We start from the raw sequence: 8,163 nt of genomic DNA, 5'->3' as shown, positions 1-8,163 counted from the left end.
TGAACTATTCGGTTGATTGAGATTGTGCGTTGCGCATTATATAATTTAATTTAACATTAAGAGACAAATACGGGGAAAATCGTCACCAGGATTGTTGCTTGGGTACTTTTTTGAGTCAATGAAAAATGAACCTTATTTTTCCAAACCTTTATACTCCTTTACTAGGTAAAACAGTAACGCTGATTATGATTCAAGGAAGCTTACCTGAAATAGAAAAGAAAAACGAATTAGATAAAATCAATAATCGCTATATTTTCATCGCACGTGGTATATGTATGTCCAAAACACATACACTGCCACACAGAAATGATACACATTAGTAAATAGCTATACAAATTTTGGAAATTTATTAAAAACAAGTGAAGATAACAACTGAACTGAAGTGAAGCCCAAGCAAAACCCCAAATGTAAGATAAAGAACGCATTCATCCTCAAAGAAAATTTTGTCGAAACAAGTGAAAGAAAGTAATGAAAATAGAAAACACCTAGTCTTTTTTCAGGATAAATTGAAGCTTTATTGAACAGACATTGTAAATTTAAAATCACAGTCACAGTTTATTGAATTTTACTCCTTCTACATGATTTCATTTTTATACCATGTATATATGAAATATACATAGTATATTAAGTTTAGTCCCAAGTTTGTAACGCTTAAAAATATTGATGCTACGAAAAAAATTTTGGTATAGATAAATCGATCCGAAATATCGTTTTTTTTCGAAAATTACTCGGCCAATTAATTTTTTACGATTTTTTCGAATTTTTCTAAGGGGTACCCCTAGAAAAAATTGCAAAAAATCGATACAAATTTATCGTCTCCAATTTCGATAAAACTCTTTATATAAGGTAATTTTGACACAAAAAATACAAAAATCGGTTTCATTTAACGATTGGGCGAATAACTCTCGAGATAATACCGGAAATCGATCCGAAATATCGTTTTTTTCGAAAATTACTCGGCCAATCGCCAAATAAACTCGATTTTTGAATTTCTTGACTCAAAATTACCTTATAAACTGAGTTGAGACAAATTCCGAAACAAATAATTTTTTACCATTTTTTCGAATTTTTCTAAGGGACCCCTTGAAAAAATTGCAAAAAATCCATACAAATTTATCGTCTCCAATTTCGATAAAACTCTGTATATAAGGTAATTTTGACCCAAAAAATACAAAAATCGGTTAAATTTAACGATTGGGCGAATAATTCTCGAGATAATACCGGAAATCGATTCGAAATATCGTTTTTTTCGAAAATTACTCGGCCAATCGCCAAATAAACTCGATTTTTGAATTTCTTGACTCAAAATTACCTTATAAACTGAGTTTCATCAAATTCCGAAACAAATAATTTTTTATCATTTTTTCGAATTTTTCTAAGGGGTACCCCTTGAAAAAATTGCAAAAAATCGATACAAATTTATCGTCTCCAATTTCGATAAAACTCTGTATATAAGGTAATTTTGACCCAAAAAATACAAAAATCGGTTTCATTTAACGATTGGGCGAATAATTCTCGAGCTAATACCGGAAATCGATTCGAAATATCGTTTTTTTCGAAAATTACTCGGCCAATCGCCAAATAAACTCGATTTTTGAATTTCTTGACTCAAAATTACCTTATAAACTGAGTTTCATAAAATTCCGAAACAAATAATTTTTTACCATTTTTTCGAATTTTTCTAAGGGGTACCCCTTGAAAAAATTGCAAAAAATCGATACAAATTTATCGTCTCCAATTTCGATAAAACTCTGTATATAAGGTAATTTTGACCCAAAAAATACAAAAATCGGTTTCATTTAACGATTGGGCGAATAATTCTCGAGCTAATACCGGAAATCGATTCGAAATATCGTTTTTTTCGAAAATTACTCGGCCAATCGCCAAATAAACTCGATTTTTGAATTTCTTGACTCAAAATTACCTTATAAACTGAGTTTCATCAAATTCCGAAACAAATAATTTTTTACCATTTTTTCGAATTTTTCTAAGGGGTACCCCTTGAAAAAATTGCAAAAAATCGATACAAATTTATCGTCTCCAATTTCGATAAAACTCTGTATATAAGGTAATTTTGACCCAAAAAATACAAAAATCGGTTTCATTTAACGATTGGGCGAATAATTCTCGAGATAACACCGGAAATCAATTCGAAATATCGTTTTTTTCGAAAATTACTCGGCCAATCGCCAAATAAACTCGATTTTTGAATTTCTTGACTCAAAATTACCTTATAAACTGAGTTTCATAAAATTCCGAAACAAATAATTTTTGATTCATAAGGTCATTTGGGTCTTTGCTGCCTAGGACCTATCTTGTAAACCGTTAGAGATAGAACAAAAATTTAAATGTAAAAAATGTTCTTTATAAAATATTGAACATTTTTTCGTAAACATCACTGTTTACTCGTGAGAGCACAAAATTGTATAGTATGTATGTTATGGTTATATCAGTTATACTATCAGAAAGAGTAATCAACACTGTCCATACATGGTATTTCGACAATTAACTCAGTCAATTGTTTGTTTTCTCTTGTCTAATTTGGCAAATGTTTTGTTTCGGATCAAGATCACGTCTTATGTACACCTTTACAAAGTTACCTAAAACATTTACCAAATTTCAACCTTTTATCATGAACATTGGTGCTCCAGGCCGAAAGTTTAACATGAATTTACAATCGGATTGCCATTTATCGAAAAACAGACATAAATGTTTGTTAAAACGCTACCTGGTGCTTAGAAAAATAAAATGTGAAACAACTGTTTTCAATCAATAAAAAGACAACAAAAAACAATTTATAAACTATGAATAAACACCATTTTTTTCATTCGCATATAAAAAACAAAATAATAAGGGAGGAATGAGTTCAAAGGAGTCTTTTTTTCAAAAAAAAAAAATAAGTACATAATGTAATAAGTATTACCCTGTGCTGCAAGTCTCGTGTATATAACATACTCATATAAAAATATGAATATTATCACTCAACTGAGTGTTGGGTAATATTTACAGGTGATTTTAGTTAAGTTGATATAGAATTAAAAGAGAAGAAAATATATTTTTACTATTAACCCGTCAGCACTCGCGTCAACAGTTTGATTATCTTAAGTCGCGTGATGAGAGATTTGCTCACACGTTCGGTACATGCGTCAAATATTTCGCGCGTCAACTATTTTCTAACTTTGAAAATCATAACCTCTACATATTATATAAATTTATTTTTAACCGACTTCAAACAAAAAATTACGAGGTTATCAATTCGACTGTACTTTTATTATTTTATTATGTGTGTTACCTCAGAACTTTTGACTGGGTGAACCGATTTTGAAATTGTGAATCTATTTGAAAGCTGGTGCTTTCCATGTGGTCCCATTTCATTTTAGACCAATTCTGACAACGGCATCCATGAGAAAACCATAACAGTCTTAAATTTGCATTAAGTATGCACAACAAGAGGACGAATAACTCAATATCACGACAAGCGATTTCGATGATTCTTTTTTTAGTGACAAATTAGTCAGTGTACTTCAGATTCACTAAAATCACAAGATAAAAAGAACTTTTAAGAAAAAGAAAACTGACTTCAAAAGAAAAGCTTTTTCCAAAACAAATTATTATGCACTAAAAAGTAAAAAAATAACGATAATATAATGTAGTTAAAGTTATTGTTATTTTTGGAGTCGGTTTCAGCCAAGCTAATGTAGCAAACTGTTCTGTCAGAGTTGTTTCTTTGACTGACACCGACTACAAAAATAACAATTACTTTAACTACATTATAGTCGTTATGTTTTTACTTTTAGTGCATGTTAATGTGTTTTGGAAAAGATTTTCTTTTAAAGTCAGTAAGTATTCTTTTTGTTAAAAGTTTTTTTTATTTAGTTAACTATCTAATTAAAAATAATTTCATATCGTGATTATGATGTTTGAGAATGAAAATTTCATAAAAAATTAAAATAATTAAATTGATTTAAACTGATTTCACCACATTTCTATCACTAGGTTTTTTAATTTACTGCCTATTAAATTAACAACAAGTATACGAACACTTTCTTACTTTCACCTTTACACTCGTGTTGAGATAATTTTTCACAATTTACGAGACTTGAAAAAAAATTTCCTTATAATTTAAGGTAGGTTAAAAGTATCTGACAAATTGGATAAAAGAAGATAGAAAAAGTTTCAACAACATAAACCATTTGGGATATAAAAGTTATTTATGTTTTAAATCGAGCGTGAGCAAAATGTCCATTACGCGAGTACTGACGGGTTAAGTAAAACATTTATATCTGAGAAGTATTTATATTTATATAATACTAAATATCATGGTATTTATGGTATCTTAATAGTGGTCATCCTGTAGAAATACTTCTACAAGCATGAGATGAAAAAAAAATGGAAGGAAAAGCATAGAAATATATCCCCAATTACCACACATTCTTTATTAGCCTCTTTGAATTGCTAATGAGCACTTGTACAAAAAGGAAACAGCTCTTACAAGATCAGAGCTATACAAAACCACTATTTTATATTATATCTCCATACGTATTTTGTAAGAATGTATGGAGAGGCATTATGTATATGAGAGTTGAAGATCTTGCTCTGCCTCACGCCCTTGTTTGTATGTACACATTGTAAGTAATGAGAAAAATCTGACAATATGTTGAATGGCGGATTAAATCTAGGCGTAAGCTAGGCATTTAATGCTTGAATATAAATTTTATATTTAAACCTCGAGAGAGTTTTGCCGACTACGGAAAGATCAGTGCATTTATATATTTATTTATTTATCGCTGGAAGGCTAGCCGGGGAACGTATATATCCAAGAGGAAAAATATACTCCAGGGTAAATATTCATTTTTGGTAATTTCCACATTTAACTAATATTCTAACTGAACTTTCCTAATTTTATTTGATCCTAAATTTTTTTTGTTTCAATAAATTTTTTTTTAATCCTACCTGTTTTTCTTTTCAGAATAAGAAAAATATGATCCTTAAGGATATGAATTTATGCCTGTAAAAAATTGCCTCCTTCTCTTTTAAGGTCTGTATTCCAGGGTAAAAATATCTCAGCTGCAAGCAAAATCCAAAGGCTAATATGCAAAGACAAATAGGAGAAATGAGGAACACTCACACAATCGTTTTAGAATATCGTTTATTTCATATTGTTGGTCTATGGATCTATAGGCTGTAGCTACCCACCAGAGAATTGGAGACGATGAATTAAGTGGAAGAAGTATTGTACGACCTTATGCAAATATCGCAACAAACGATATACAAATTCCTTTTGCTTCCTTGAATCTGTAAGCCTTGAAGTGGCAATAAAAAACTTCCGAGGCACTACAAACTCTTTGTCTTCGACAGAAATAGGTAGTGAGTTCCCGCCAATCTCCTTAGTTTGTTACACGGATAGCTATAAGTCTGAATGTGGTGTAGGGAACCTGAGCATACGTAGATAAAGAAGGTGTTACACCCATCTTTGCACTTGGTCGCTACAACATTGACTTTCTTAAAGTAAATATATAACCTATATTTTCAGTGGCAAATCGCCTTCCCCGAAAGTCAAGTGCAAGGAGGGAAGCCAAATAACTCTCCTATGCTTCTCGAAAGTGCAGAATCATTCGAGAGGGCTGAAATCATATACGGGAAGAATAAGGAAACACATCAATTCAACCCCTAATCATTTAGTGGAAGAGACTATGAAAGGGAACAGCTGGCTGTAGGCAAGCCAAAAAAAATGAAAGTACAGTAGAACTGTAGTGCCACAAGACAAAACTTTGCCTAATAGTGAAAACCGGATATGAACCTCTTAGGTGGGATACTTACTGGTCACTAAAGGCTCAAATGATATTTAATTTATAAAGATATTTCACAATCTTTTCGCAAAGCTGACATAATAACTGTCCTTGGACTCAACTAAAGAGGGGGGGACTTTTAATTGAAGCAGCTCAGGGACAGATTTGTGCTGCGTTTTATTAAGAGTTAAAGGAAACTCTTCCTAGAGCAACAAACTAACCAGCGCAAATGGTAGACGTGGTTTAGAAGGCGACCTGGTTAGGATTATATAAAAAAGGTCTACTTCCATATGTAACAACACATATGGACAACATACCGTAGACAGAAATTGTCTCCGCAACTCCAATAAAATAGGATATATACTTTCAAAATAGCAAAATGAGGGCCCCCAAGCCGTTATATACTTTTGGAAAAGACTAATAATTTCTTCGTTCTAGTACTAATCTTCGTTTAATAATTAAGTTTAATAAAAAATGTTTTCATCATTTGTTAGTTTAAGATGGTAAACAATTATTATTTTCAGATAATTTTGTTTGTTTTCTTTTTATAAATAAAATAAAGAATTAAAATTATTTTTTGCTATGTTATACTAAAATTTTTCTTTTTGTTCAAGTAGGTACGTTTTTCTCCAGTTTGATTGTCTATCCTTTACAAATAATATTTCGATTGCCCATACCATTACCATTAAAATAAATAAAACAACGTTTCTACAATTACTTAATTAAGCGATTTAATTCTACTCGAAAAGTTAAAATTGAAAAGAGTTATGAAAATTATAAGTGAAAAGTTTTATTAATACTTTTTGTTTTTTTTTTTTTTTATTATTTAAATTGGTTTTATGTTGTGGGTGATATCGAAAAATTAATTGGTTTTCTTATCAGTTTTTTGATAAATCAATATTATTTCTATCACCGTTGGTATAATATGTTTTCCATGTACTGGTGAATTTTAAAATAAACTGTTGTTACTGAATGTGTTTTATTACTTACTAGCTGTGAACTACCCGCTTTGCTGGGCAACATCCCTTGTTGCACCCCTTGCACCCCTCCCTCCACATTTCCTTGCGTGGGATAACAGTTTTGTAGTGTACACGTCATGCTCTTTTATTTGATACCCCACTTATGTATTTGTAAATATTCGATAATTCCTTCCCACTTTCTCGCTACACCTTTCTACCCTCCGAAGGTTAAAAGTAGATAAAAACAATAGATCTTTGAAGCTGGTTGTATATCGTGTCAATATTTGAGCTTAATCGATGCACAACTTTTTTAGTTTTTGATGCATATCCTTTCAATCCCTATTTCAACCCCTTACTCTACTATAATATGGATGTATCATACATAAAAACCTTCCTCTTGAATCACTCTATCTATTAAAAAAAACCGCATCAAAATCCGTTGCGTAGTTTCAAAGATTTATGCGTACAAAGGGACATAGGGACATAGGGACAGAAAAAGCGACTTTATTTTAAAATGTTCCTTATAAAATAAAAAATGTTCACAAGTAAAAATGTTCCTGTCTGTCTGCCAACACGATAACTCAAAAGCTAAAAGAGATATCAAGATGAAATTTTTACAGCGTACTCAGGACGTAAAAGTGAGATCGAGTTCGTAAAAGAGCAACAACAACTTGTAAACCGTTAGAGAAAGAACAAGAGTTTCAATGTAAAAAATATTTCTTTAATAGAATAAATAGAAATTGATACCCTGTTACTGAATTATTCATTCAAGAAAGCGTAAAAATTTTTGTATTTTGCTCAAAACCAAATATTTTTGTAAATATTAATATTATCGTAATAATTAGTATAAAAGATTTATTTGATCTTTAAGACGCTTTTATAGAGTCTTGACGTACATGCTGTGTAATCCGTCTCGAAACAAAGGCACTTCCTTTACAAATAATAAAAAGGCTCGATTTCGATAATATGCATTGGAACCTTATATTGTTAATTTATTATTATTATTAAGGTTCCAATTAAAGGGGTGCCTTTGTTTGGAGGCGGAGTTTATTAAATAATTATACACTAACTGTAGGTACTAAAACTTCTGCATAATCAAATCAAAATAGTTATTTTAGAACTGTTGAAAATTTGCTGATTTACTTAAACTTACTTTCGTAGAAAGTTGTGATGCAAAGTTATTATAATAGAGTTGATTTGTCTAAATAAGTGATTTTACGATTTACTTCAATTTTGGTATGATGAAAGTTTTACGGAGCAAAACTAGGTGTGCAATTTTATCATCTATGACCGTTTTCCCCAAAAACGATAAATGGAGAGATTTTACCTTACCAAAAGATTTTATCCAACCAAAAATCATCTAAGGTCCCTAAAGAATTTTTCACTTCAGAAGTTTTCCAAATTCAATGCATTGC

This window comes from Chrysoperla carnea, chromosome 1, assembly GCF_905475395.1.
Source record: "Chrysoperla carnea chromosome 1, inChrCarn1.1, whole genome shotgun sequence".
Taxonomy (NCBI): Eukaryota; Metazoa; Arthropoda; class Insecta; order Neuroptera; family Chrysopidae; genus Chrysoperla; species Chrysoperla carnea.
Note: the sequence above shows the minus strand (reverse complement) of the source record.